Consider the following 12,588-nt stretch of genomic DNA (forward strand, 5'->3'; position numbering starts at 1 on the left):
CGAGATATTGAAATATAGTTGTTCAATAGTTTTGGATTTTCATTGAGTTTCATCTCATCTTTCACAACATTCGCAACTTTGATAATTGGTTTCCATTTTTGTACTGGAACTTGCGAATTATAAGAAGATGAACTACCGGTGGAAGAGTTATTTGCGAATTTATCAAATGCATTTTTTATTAGTTGCTCTGAAAACCTCCCACTTTGATATTGTTTTCCTTTCCCTTCAAGCCAACGATTTATCATATCTACTTCAGATTTTCCTTTTGTATATGAAACTTTGGTTGGTTTTGAGACTGATGGATTTGGAAATTTTGGTTGTTTAGGAGAAAACTTCATTTTTGTTTGTGTTGTTACATTCAAAGATGATGAATCATTCGTGAATTTGCCAACTTTTTGTAACTTTTGATTTTTCACAAATTTTTGTGAATTCTCAAATTTTCGATTGTTGTCATATTTGCGAACAAGTTTATCATTATTTTTCATTGGAATCTTGTCAACAGAATATATTGGTTTATGAAAACTTGTATCCTTTTGTTTATTTATGCTTTGAAATTTTGAGAATTTTGACTTTGAAATTTGTTCTTTTTCAACTTTTGATTTATCATTGGACACAACTTGCCAAAAAATTGCTTTTCTTTCTTTTCTTTTTGAAACATTATTTTCTGTTGAATAATTTCCAACCATCAATTTAAATTCATGAGAATTTAATTTCACTTCAACCTTTGGTTTTTCAACTTTTTCAAAAACTTTGTTTGCTTTTTCACCTTTAACAACCCATTTTAGTGATGACTTTTGTTTTTGAAACACATAAGGATTTTGAGTTAAATTGTTTTCTTCTGTGTTTTGATTTGCGAAAAAACCTTCAGTAGTTGACCTTTGATTATCTTTTTCAATCATTTTGTTGAATTCAGGATGAATTTTCTCAGCATTCAAAGTAGTGACAAACACTTGATTTAGAAAAATGGTTTTATCAGTGCATACAAAATCTGGATATACCACAGTGTTGGTTTCCAAATAATGTGCACCTTTGTCATTTAAAATTTTGTCAAATTCTTTTGTATTTTCAAACGCTTGATCAACCACAACTCGTGGAGGTATTTCATGTGAATCCTTCACATCTTCTTTGTTTTCATCAGTGTCATCATATTTCCATCTTTCAACTTCCACATTATCAAAATTACAATGTTGCGAAGTAGAGGGTTTTTCAATGTCATCTTTGACCATTGAATCAACTATAATTTCCTTACCTTTGATCTTAGATGTGATATTAATGATTGACAATTGAGAACAATCAACCTCTTCTTCCTCTTCTATCTCACTGATTTCACTCACATTATCTGAATTATCATCAATATCAGCATAATTGAGTTGAGAATCAAGATTTGAGGTTTCAGTTTCTTTAAGATTTTCACTTGTTCATTCTTTGTCAAACTTTCATTGACAATGCTAACCAACTCATCAGCATTCAAAAATTCATCAATTTTGACAATACCATATGCGAATCTATCATCAGGTATTTTGTCAAATTGAGCAATTGTGTTTTCGCAATCATAAGACACAACATCAACTTTTTCACGATCATATTCAAGAAAAGGTAAAAGTTTCCTATGTTGTTCTTTGCTAATTTCAGATGAATGATGTAAAGCAGTTAATTTTGCATACACACGCTTAGCAGAATTACAGTATATATTTCTTTGTGCTAGCAACAACCTAACTTCATTTCCAAGATTGTCCCTATCACAATTTACATTTTTGATTTGCAATTCAAGTTTGTCTACTCTGCTATGTTATATTTCTAACTCTCTTCGTGTCTCAACTAGTTGCATATTTAAATTTGGAGCTTCAGTACTAGCAGACACAATAACATAATCAAAATAAGCAACAATATCATCAAAAGAAGTAATTTCAGTATCGTAAGCAGATAAAGGAATATTGAAAGATTCAAGAATAGCACGTACCTTGGTGGTCATTGGTGATTTGTCTGTGGATTTGGATACAAAGCACCTTCCTGAAACATTCTCTTCGCAATTTTCTTCAAAGCTTGCGAACATTGCTCCATGAGTTGGATGCCTCATTTCTTCGTCATCGGATCCTGAAGACCATATCTGATATGTTCCACTTTCTTCCTCATCAGACTCACCCTTCGCAACAAGTGACATTCCTTTTGTCTTCGCACGTAACTCTTCAATCTTTTCTGAATACTAAGCTTCATCTTTCACTTTATTCTTTTTCTCCTCTTTCTTTCGCAACATGCAATCAGCTGCGAAGTGATTCGCACCATTGCAGTAGTGGCAGTAAATTCCAGAATCACCTTTCAATTTCTTCGCATCTTTATCATCTTTTTGCTTTTCATCAACTTTTTCCATTTTCTTCTTCTCCTCTCCTCCAGCATTTGCGACTCCATTCTTCGCATCATTTGCCTTTCCTTTTGGATTAAAAGGCTTTTTGAAAAACTTCTTAACTCTGTTGTTTGAGTAGAATGCCACATCTTCATCATCTGAGTTCATTAAGAAGCCTTCATTGTCTGAATGATCTGCTTCATTAAATTCGACTTCTGATACCTTTGAAACAAGAGCCAAAGGTCCTCCTATACTTTGTTTTGATTCTTCATACATTTCTGAAACTTCACTTTCATGTGTTTTCAGCTGATTATAGAGATCATTCAAGTGAGTTGTATCAAAACTCTGTTGATTCTTAATCATCATACTCACACTTTGCCATTCCTTGCGAAGGCCCATGATGAAAGTTAAATTGAACTCCATGAGAGACCTTGTGATTCCATACCTATTGCAGCGAAACACAAGCTCATTCAGACGATCATAGTAATTTTCAAGAGTTTCAGCATCCTTTTGTCTGAATTCCTTCAGTTCAACTAGACATTGCTTCACAGAGTTAATCTTCGTCTTTTCGCTACCTTGATACTTCTCTTTTAGAGTGTTCCAGATCTCCTTGGTTGTTTTACAACTACGGATGTAATTGTAAACCACAGGAGGTAGAGCACCTCTTAATTCCCTCATGCACCTCTTTTCATTATTCTTCAAACGTTTTTGTTGTTCAGCAACTTCAGCAGAAGTAGTAGATGGTCCAATTGGTTGAACATTAGCAGGAGCTTGCACTTTTCCATCGATACAATTCCAAAGTGCTTCATCAATTCCATTTAAGTAATCCTCCATTCTATCAGCCCACTGATCATAGTATTCAGGGATTAACATCGGAATTTTGGTTGAGGAACCAAGCTAGTGAGAGAAGGAAGTCATTGTATTCATGTTGAAGTTCGCCATTGATGAACACAGAAATTTTCAGAAAGCTTGAAAAACTTGATGAATTTGAGAATTGATCAACTGAATTGATCACAAATCACTAATCGATCACTCGATTGAACAATTCAAAGGCAGAAACAATTCAAATCTGAAGATCAAATTTGATTTTCAAAACCAAAATGCACGGAAAATTTTGAGTAAAGTTGCTACTCAAAAAGCAAATGATTCTAACACGAAAATCAGATCGATGCAGTTTGAATCCTGCTCTGATACCAATTGAAGAGAATTGTTATCGAGATTATGAAAGCAATTAAGATTGAATCAATGAAAAGTAAGAACACAAAGAGTAAATATTAATCAGATCTTATATTGATGAAGACTGATTACAAAACATTTAAGCAGAAAGAATTCTTGAGAGAAAAGTTATTTCTACTTCTATCCTCAGTCCCTATTTATAGGACATCTGAGTGTACAAAAAATATACTAAGTCTAATACAATACGCTTCGCATAAAACTGACTTAGTAAAATAACTAAAAATGCGAAACTAAACAAACAAACAATTCGACTTTTACAATTCAACCTCTACATGTCTTGCGGTGTTTTTCAGTATGGTGGTTACGAGGCATGCTGGGAGTGGATCCGGGTCAGGATCGGGAGCAGGAGAGGGCAATCAGGGTGGATCGGTGCCACCCGAGGTCATCGGTCAGATGAGTACGGATGAGTTGGACGCTAGGATTCGTGAGATCCTGCATGATGAGGTTGCTGCTATGTTTCGGGCCGAGTTGCCGGAACTATTTGGGTCGATCAAGACCGTTATGGTCGAATATTTTGATGAGCGCTATGCAGCTCTTACAGAGACGGCTGCCGCGGCGGCTACAACGGCTGTAGCAGCGGTAGGGGGAGGAGCCAGTAGAGGTTTTCAATATCGGGACTTCGATAATAAGAATCCCCCTACCTTCGATGGAGTTCAGGATCCAATTGTCGCTATGGGATGGTTGTTAGACGTGGAGGGGTGTTTCTTCACGTGTTCATGCCCTACTGATCAGAGAGTGAGGTGTGCTCTGAACCTGTTGAGGCTCGGGGCAAAGGATTGGTGGAGATTGACCACGGGGTCATATTCGGATGCGTAGCGGGCTGCGGTTTCTTGGGATGAGTTTCGGGAGATGTTCAGCACTCGTTATGTTCCATGAGTTGAGAGAGAGAGAGAGAGAAGTTGGCTCAGGAGTTCCTGGAGCTAAAGCAGGATTCAGAGTCGGTGACGGAGATCACCAGGATGTTCACTGAGAGGGTGATGCTTTGCCCAGAGTTTGCTTCAGAGCAGGCTCAGATGTCCCGATATCTGAGTATGCTCAAGAGGGATATCAGGCAGTTTGTGTCTACGTAGAGGTGCGAGACCTTGCTAGAGTTGCAGGAGGCCGCTCGGCGACGTGAGTTGGAGATTGAGTTGCAGTTGCAAGAGCAGAGGTAGGCCCCGGTACAGTCACAGCCGGCGTCGAAACGGTCCAAGACCGTTGATTCTAGGTTGGTAGATCAGAGCAGCCGCACTTGTGGGAAGTGCAGGAAAGGTCACACCGGAGTTTGTAGGTCCGATGGTACGTGCCGCAAGTGCGGGAGAGAGGGGCACTATGCGAGGGATTGTCGCCAGTCGACCCCAGTTCAGGATACGAGGATTTGTTATCAGTGCCATCAGGTTGGTCACATGAGGGCCAACTATCCACAACTTGCTGTAGGACCGGTGCAGGCTCCAGCACCGGCCACTTTGAGGATTACAGGTGAAGGTCAGGGTGGAGCAGAGCCCCCGAGGACTCAGGGGCGTGCTTTTCAGCTTATAGCAGAGGAGGTCAGGGCAGAGCCAGATGCAGCTGCGGGTATGTTTTCATTTTGTTGACTTGTTATCTTGTGGTTATTGTGGAGTATTGCATATGCTAGTCTTGTTTGCATGATTTATAATGTTGTATTGTTCGCCTTTTCGTCTGGGTTATCTTTTGGTAGAGGGTTTTATAGCTAGGAGTTGTAGCTGGTTAGTATCCAAGGGATGGGTGGTCAGGATTGGTTATGTGGTCTTGTTGTTGAGTATAGCATTCGCGATGTGAGAAGTGTTCAGCTGGGAGTCGGACTCCCTTGGGATTCGAGATGTACAATGTCGGGAGAGCAGTTTTGTGAAGGTTACTCATTCAGAGGAAAGCATTTTATGGATAAGGAAGGTATGGGATAGAGATGATTGTTCTCGGCCAGACAAGTCACCGGTATTTGGAGGTCAGTGTTCTAAGTGGGTGAGAGTTGGAAGATTCTATAAAGGATCGACAAGTGTTTGAGAGTGATTAGTTGTGTGGGATTTAGTAGTATTCAGTCAGCCAAGAGTGTGGATTGGTATGAGTAAGGGGCAGACAGATGGGATGGGGTACAGACCGGGGTTCCTGGAAAGGTGATTGGTTAATGAGAGGCCTGGGATTAGGCCCGGATCAGAGTATGGGAATGGAGTTAGAGTTCGGAACCCTTGGAGGGCTAGAACAGTACGTTCGGGAGAGATTCCTGGGAAAGAGAGTTCGAGTTGATGTATGATAGTTGAGCAGACCGGAAAGACTGGAGGCCGGAGGGCGTACCAGTCAGGTCGAAGGCTCGGGAGAACGCTCCAAACAGGCTGAAGGCCTAGAGAGGCGGTCCAGACATGCTGAAGGTTCTGAGAACGGTCCAGACAGGCTGAAGGCCCAGGAGGGCAGTCCATACATGCTGAAGGTTCTGAGAGTGGTCCAGATGGGCTGAAGGCCTGGAGGGGCGGTCCAGCCATGTTGAAGACTCTGTACGTGTTAGTGGAAGGCAGTGCATGGGCCCGAGAGTCCTTGCGAGCAGAATCAGAGTAGGAAAAGTTCGAGAATAACAGTTGCTCTACATGGATAGTGTAGAGCGGAGTTTAGCTCAGTGGCACGCGCAGGCGCGTAAGAGTTGTTGAGTGGATTTCCTGGAAAGGAAAAGGTATGTAGCTCCGGAAGGAGCGTGGGTCCTCCGTTAGGGGAGGAAGTGGAGTAAATGGATGACCGTCGTGCCTCAGTCATATTTTCAGTTTCCTTGGAAAAGGAGGAGGTTAGTGGCTCCAGATTGGAGATTTGGAACAGAGGAAGGTGAGACAACAGGTTAACAAACTCGGGAGTAGTTTGGACCGGTGTTGGGGATGGTATAAAAGATTTCGGTCGGAGGCCAAGGACCTAGGGACCATGATAGAGAAGATGCATTATTAAGGTTACAAGAACCTGAGTTGATTGAGTAATCGGAGTCTGCAGTGTATGGGATGTTCTGAAGTGTATGCTGCAGTAGTCTTCGAGGACGAAGCCTAATTTAAGTGGGGGAGAATTGTAACGCCCCGTCCTTGAAATATCTTTTATGGGTATTGGATTTTATTCGAAAAGGGTTTTCGGGTTGGGGTGTGTCGCTAGAAGCGTAGGTCTTCTCGCCACCTTAATGTGGATATGGAGTTTGACGGAAATGCACTTATGATGGAGGAGATGTTGTAAATTAAATATATTGGTAACAATGGTCCCTAAGGGGGAATTTTAGCAAAGGGGTCCAATGCATGCCAAGCTGTAACGCCCGTAGATCAGGGCTAGTCAATTTAGAGACGATAAGCGTCAAAAATGACTTTTGATAGAAGATTATTTAGAATGAATAATCTTAACTAAGTTGTAGTATATGTTACAAGGATTCCGTACTTATAAAGAACGCCAAAATCCGAGTTATAACGAAGAAGTTATGGCCTGTCGAATTTTCGCGACAGATCCGGCACGACGCTGAATGACGTAAAAATTGAATTTACGTTAGAGTGATATTTATCCTTAGCAATCTAAACGAAAGTCGTAGAGTTCGTTAAACCATGAGCGCGCATAAAAAGAAAGCCCAAATCTGACTTCGTATGAGGAAGTTATGATTTTTCGAAGTTTCGACTTACCGGTATGCAGCCCGAATACTCGATTTGAGACCGAATGGTTTTTAACCGAAACAATCTAAATGAGAATCGAAGATCACATTAATTGTAGTAAAACGATAAAAAGATAGGCGAAAACGGACGTCGGATAAAGAAGTTATGATTTTATAACGGAGTTTTCTTGTCCCGGCCTACTAAAAATAAATAATAAAAATAAAGTCAAAATTAGCCGACGGAGTCTAAACGAAAGTTGTAGAGCGTAATCTCACCTATGCAGGGATATAAATAACGTCGAAAACGGAGTTCGTATGAGGAAGATATGAAATTTTGAAGTTTATTAAATATTTAGAATTACGCCCAGCGTAATTCGGGTTTCCAGCCCCCTATAAAAGGGTGTCGAGGGCGGCTGAGTTCTTTGCTCATTTCTTCCCTTTCTCTCGTGTTTTTACATCTTTTTTCGTGCAAGAATTACCCCGAAGCCCCGGTATCATTCCCAAGCCCCGAAGCAAGTCCCGAGGCCCCGAAGATCCCGAGAAGTGCAATTCCCAAGCTGAAGCTCTGCCCGCGAGGAGTCCCGTTTTTGTGAAGATCTTCCAGATCTGCCGAAGAATACTACTTCTACAAGCCGTAGTGCTGTCCGATCATCTTCTGATCAAGTGAGTGTATAGTCACTTTCATCTTACACATAGATATGAACTATTTTATAAAATACGTGCTATGTGTACATGTATTGTTGTTTATATGTATGAGTGTGTGGTTACTTTCTTCTAACACATAAATATAAAGTATTAGCTATGAATTACGTGCTATGTGTTATATATTATTTGTCTATTTGAGATGGGCTTGGAATTGATGTTTTTATACGGGTGTTAAATGATTTAAATTGTGCTTGTATTTGTATCTACAAAAATGTTGGGTAGAACCTGGGTAGATGGAACAGTTGGTGACGATGCGACTTCGTGCCTATTGAGTAAGCTTTGGTGACGATGTGACTTCGTGCCTATTGTATAAACCTTGGTGCCTACAGAGTTAGCGCCTATTGTTGAGTGAACCTTGGTGACTATGGAGGTAGCGCCTGATAACTATGGATTTAGTACCTGATAGATAAACTTTAGCAGCAATGGACTTCGTGCCAATTCCTTAGGTTAATCCTTAGGAGTGAATGAATGAAGGAGAGTGGATTCTTAGGGTAAACCCTTGAGAAAATAAAGTAGATATGGGGATGGGGATGAATATAATAAATGTATTATTGTGGGTTGAAAACCCTATATGCTCACCAGGCTCCCAAGCCTGACCCACTCAGTTTTATTTGCATTACAGGTAATGACACAAGAGTATAAGTTGGTGGACTTGACGAGAGGTTTTGGATTATAGATCAGTAGTTATAAATAATTGTTGTAAGGTCTATTTTATATTGTTTATGCTTTTGGTCTGTATCGGAACATGACATCCCGAGGTTTTATTATTTAATGAAAATACATTCACTTTGAGAAATATTTTGATAAATGGTTATCATATTTTATTTTGGGAACAAATTCCGCAACCGTTTTCTTTAAACGATCACTCTGATTTATAAAACAAAGCATAAACAAATCGGTCTTTTCTGGCCGTGAAATTGGGGATGTCACAGTTGGTATCAGAGCATTAGTTTAAGTGAACTAGGAATTTTTAGGAAATTTCTAGACTTAAACTTAGAATGCTAATTAATGATTGTGAGGAGTGTGTCTAAAATATGTTAGGTAGTACACCTAAATTGACACAAGCACTAGTTTATTTTAGGAATGATGCCTAAAATGCTTTTATGTGCTAAATGTTTTGTGTGATAGCTATATTGATGATATTATTTGTTCGGATCTATGGTGTGTTATCGACCGGATCTGGAAACCTTATGTGTTTAGGATTCTAAGTGTATGACTACGATATTAGAACTAGCATGTAAACGTTTCGGGGTGATAAGGAGATTTATACGTTTATCGTGATTAAAGCTTTCTTATCTTAAATTCTCGCTTGGTATACCGAACGTCTGCTTGGGTGTATGAAAGGTCACGGTGAAGACACGTAGGTAATTAAGTAAATGGAAGAAATGAAAAGGCTTATGATAGTGAATGACACCTATCGGAAGATATAGTAAGAGTGGTATCTTGCCTTTTGAAAGTCATATAAGATAACAGTACGTTTAGAGGAGTACGGTACGTCTGAAGTACACCTTCGATTGGCAGGATGATGGAACGATTGGTGAAATTCTTGAAGTTGTCTCATCGTCTGGTATTTCCATCACCAATCGAGTTGAAGTAGAGTTGATGATTGAAGATTGAGCAATGAAGAAATCCTAGTAGAGTCTAGGGAAATTGTTTATGATTATTTGGACACATTCGTATGTGTTAAATTGTTTTGTGTTTTTCTTGTATGGTGACTTAGTCGACTGCGGGACAATATTTAGGACGAGTATGAGTAGGTGTGAAAGGTAGTAGATGCATATACTACCGGAAGCACAGGACTCGCACTTGGATCAGGGAAAGTCACAAGGTTACCAAGAAGCTAGTGATTGATTCCATTTTATTCTGGTATGTCATTACCATTGTTTCGGTAATGACTAGTAAGATGGTTCTTGTTCCGACCCTAGTGGTCATGTTTAAATTTGAGTTTGACTACGAGGAGTATGTTACGTGGTCTAGAGGACCAAGTTAGATGTAACATCTGACTTAAGTCAGAAAGTTGAAATTAATGCGATTGATAGTGTCGCACTCGTTGTTAAAAGAAGTTTGTAGGTAGAAATGCTACATGATGAAATGTGATTATATCACATTAGAATATAAAGGAAGGTATATTCCATTTTGGAATTTAACTCTAAGAGACCTGAGTCTAAGCATTGCATCATTCGATGAGAGGTCAGTAGAGCACGACCCATCGGTTTGTTACAATAGATAAAGGAAAGTATTTATCCTGAGAAGAAGAAGGAGTCCATAATAACGACTTATTTGGTAACTCGAGGGTTACGATTGAAAGTACAACATAGTACGATAAGCAGATGCAAGATTGGGCATCGTCTGTGGTCAAGAAAGCCATAGAGTTAAATACTCTTTCGAGGAAACATAGAAGTTACGATTATTACCTAGGATGAAGAAATAACGTGTGGAATCATTATGCAAGTCCTATTTCATTGATGATCCCGGGACGTAATCATCCTAAGGGGGAGATAATTGTAACGCCCGTAGATCAGGGCTAGTCAATTTAGAGACGATAAACATCAAAAATGAATTTTGATAGAAGATTATTTAGAATGAATAATCTTAACTAAGTTGTAGTATATGTTACAAGGATTCCGTACATATATAGAACGCCAAAATCCGAGTTATAACGAAGAAGTTATGACCTGTCGAAGTTTCGCGACAGAACCGGCATGACGCTGAATGACGTAAAAAGTGAATTTACGTTAGAGTGATATTTAGCCTTAGCGATCTAAATGAAAGTCATAGAGTTCGTTAAACCATGAGCGTGCATAAAAAGAACGCCCAAATCTGACTTCGTATGAGGAAGTTATGATTTTTCGAAGTTTCGACTTAGCGGTATGCAGCCCGAATACTCGATTTGAGACCGAGCGGTTTTTAGCCAAAACAATCTAAATGAGAATCGAATATCTCATTAATTGTAGTAAAACGATAAAAAGATAGGCGAAAACGGACGTCAGATGAAGAAGTTATGATTTTATAAGGGATATATACAGTAAAGTCTCAATATTTTCATCGATTTGACAAGAAAGTCCTAAACTTTATTTTTTTACAGTAAAGTCCAAATTACCGGCGGTTTTTGACACTTTTACCCTTTTTCCCCGGTTAGCCGGTAATTAGGACTTTTTTGTCAACCAAATAAAGTTTAGGACTTTCTTGTCAAATCGTCAATTAGGACTTTACTGTCAAAAAAAATAAACTTTAGGACTTTTTTGTCAAATCGTTCAAAATATTGGGACTTTAGTGAATATATAATTTTTTTGTTAGAAATTTAATGGTATGATACTCTTTAAGCATAAGAGTTATTGAAACATTCTCTAATCAGCTAGATCCTATTGAAATCCTTTACGTTTGCTTCTTGTTAAATCGTTTTTTAATCTCAACAAACCGACATTGAAAAAAATTGAGATAATCAAGAAAGAAAGAAAGAACCAGGGTTGTGTTGGCTTTTTGCAGTCTCAAAAATGGAGAAATAAGAAACCGAAAAAACGAAATTGCCCTTCTTTCCCTTCTCCACATTCACACCCTTTTGACTAGGCATGTGTTGTTTGTGTTTGTATAAAGCTAGGGTAATTTCGTTTTTTTAGGTTTCTAATTTCTCCATTTTTGAGACTACAAAAAGCCAACACAACCCTGGTTCTTTCTTTCTTTCTTGATTATCTCAATTTTTTTCAATGTCGGTTTGTTGAGATTAAAAAAACGATTTAACAAGAAGCAAACGTAAAGGATTTCAATAGGATCTAGCTGATTAGAGAATGTTTCAATAACTCTTATACTTAAAGAGTATCATACCATTAAATTTCTAACAAAAAAATTATATATTCACTAAAGTCCCAATATTTTGAACGATTTAACAAAAAAGTCCTAAAGTTTATTTTTTTTGACAGTAAAGTCCTAATTGACGATTTGACAAGAAAGTCCTAAACTTTATTTGGTTGACAAAAAAGTCCTAATTACCGGCTAACCGGGGAAAAAGGGTAAAAGTGTCAAAAACTGCCGGTAATTTGGACTTTACTGTCAAAAAAATAAAGTTTAGGACTTTCTTGTCAAATCGATGAAAATATTGGGACTTTACTGTATATATCCCTTATAAAATCATAACTTCTTCATCTAACGTCCGTTTTCGCCTATCTTTTTATCGTTTTTATCATTCCCGAGCCCCGAAACAAGTCCCGAGGCCCCGAAGATCCCGAGAAGTGCAATTCCCGAGCCGAAGCTCTACCCGCGAGGAGTCCCGTTTTTGTGAAGATCTTCCAGATCTGCCGAAGAATACTACTTCTACAAGCCGTAGTGCTGTCCGATCATCTTCTGATCAAGTGAGTGTATAGTCACTTTCATCTTACACATAGATATGAACTATTTTATAAAATACGTGCTATGTGTACATGTATTGTTGTTTATATGTATGAGTGTGTGGTTACTTTCTTCTAACACATAAATATAAAGTATTAGCTATAAATTGCGTGCTATGTGTTATATATTATTTGTCTATTTGAGATGGGCTTGGAATTGATGTTTTTATACGGGTGTTAAATGATTTAAATTGTGCTTGTATTTGTATCTACAAAAATGTTGGGTAGAACATGGGTAGATGGAACAGTTGGTGATGATGCGACTTCGTGCCTATTGAGTAAGCTTTGGTGACGATGTGACTTCGTGCCTATTGTATAAACCTTGGTGC

The sequence above is a fragment of the Lactuca serriola genome, chromosome 1 (genome assembly GCF_051521515.1).
Source record: "Lactuca serriola cultivar US96UC23 chromosome 1, Lser_US96UC23_V15, whole genome shotgun sequence".
NCBI classification, from domain to species: Eukaryota; Viridiplantae; Streptophyta; class Magnoliopsida; order Asterales; family Asteraceae; genus Lactuca; species Lactuca serriola.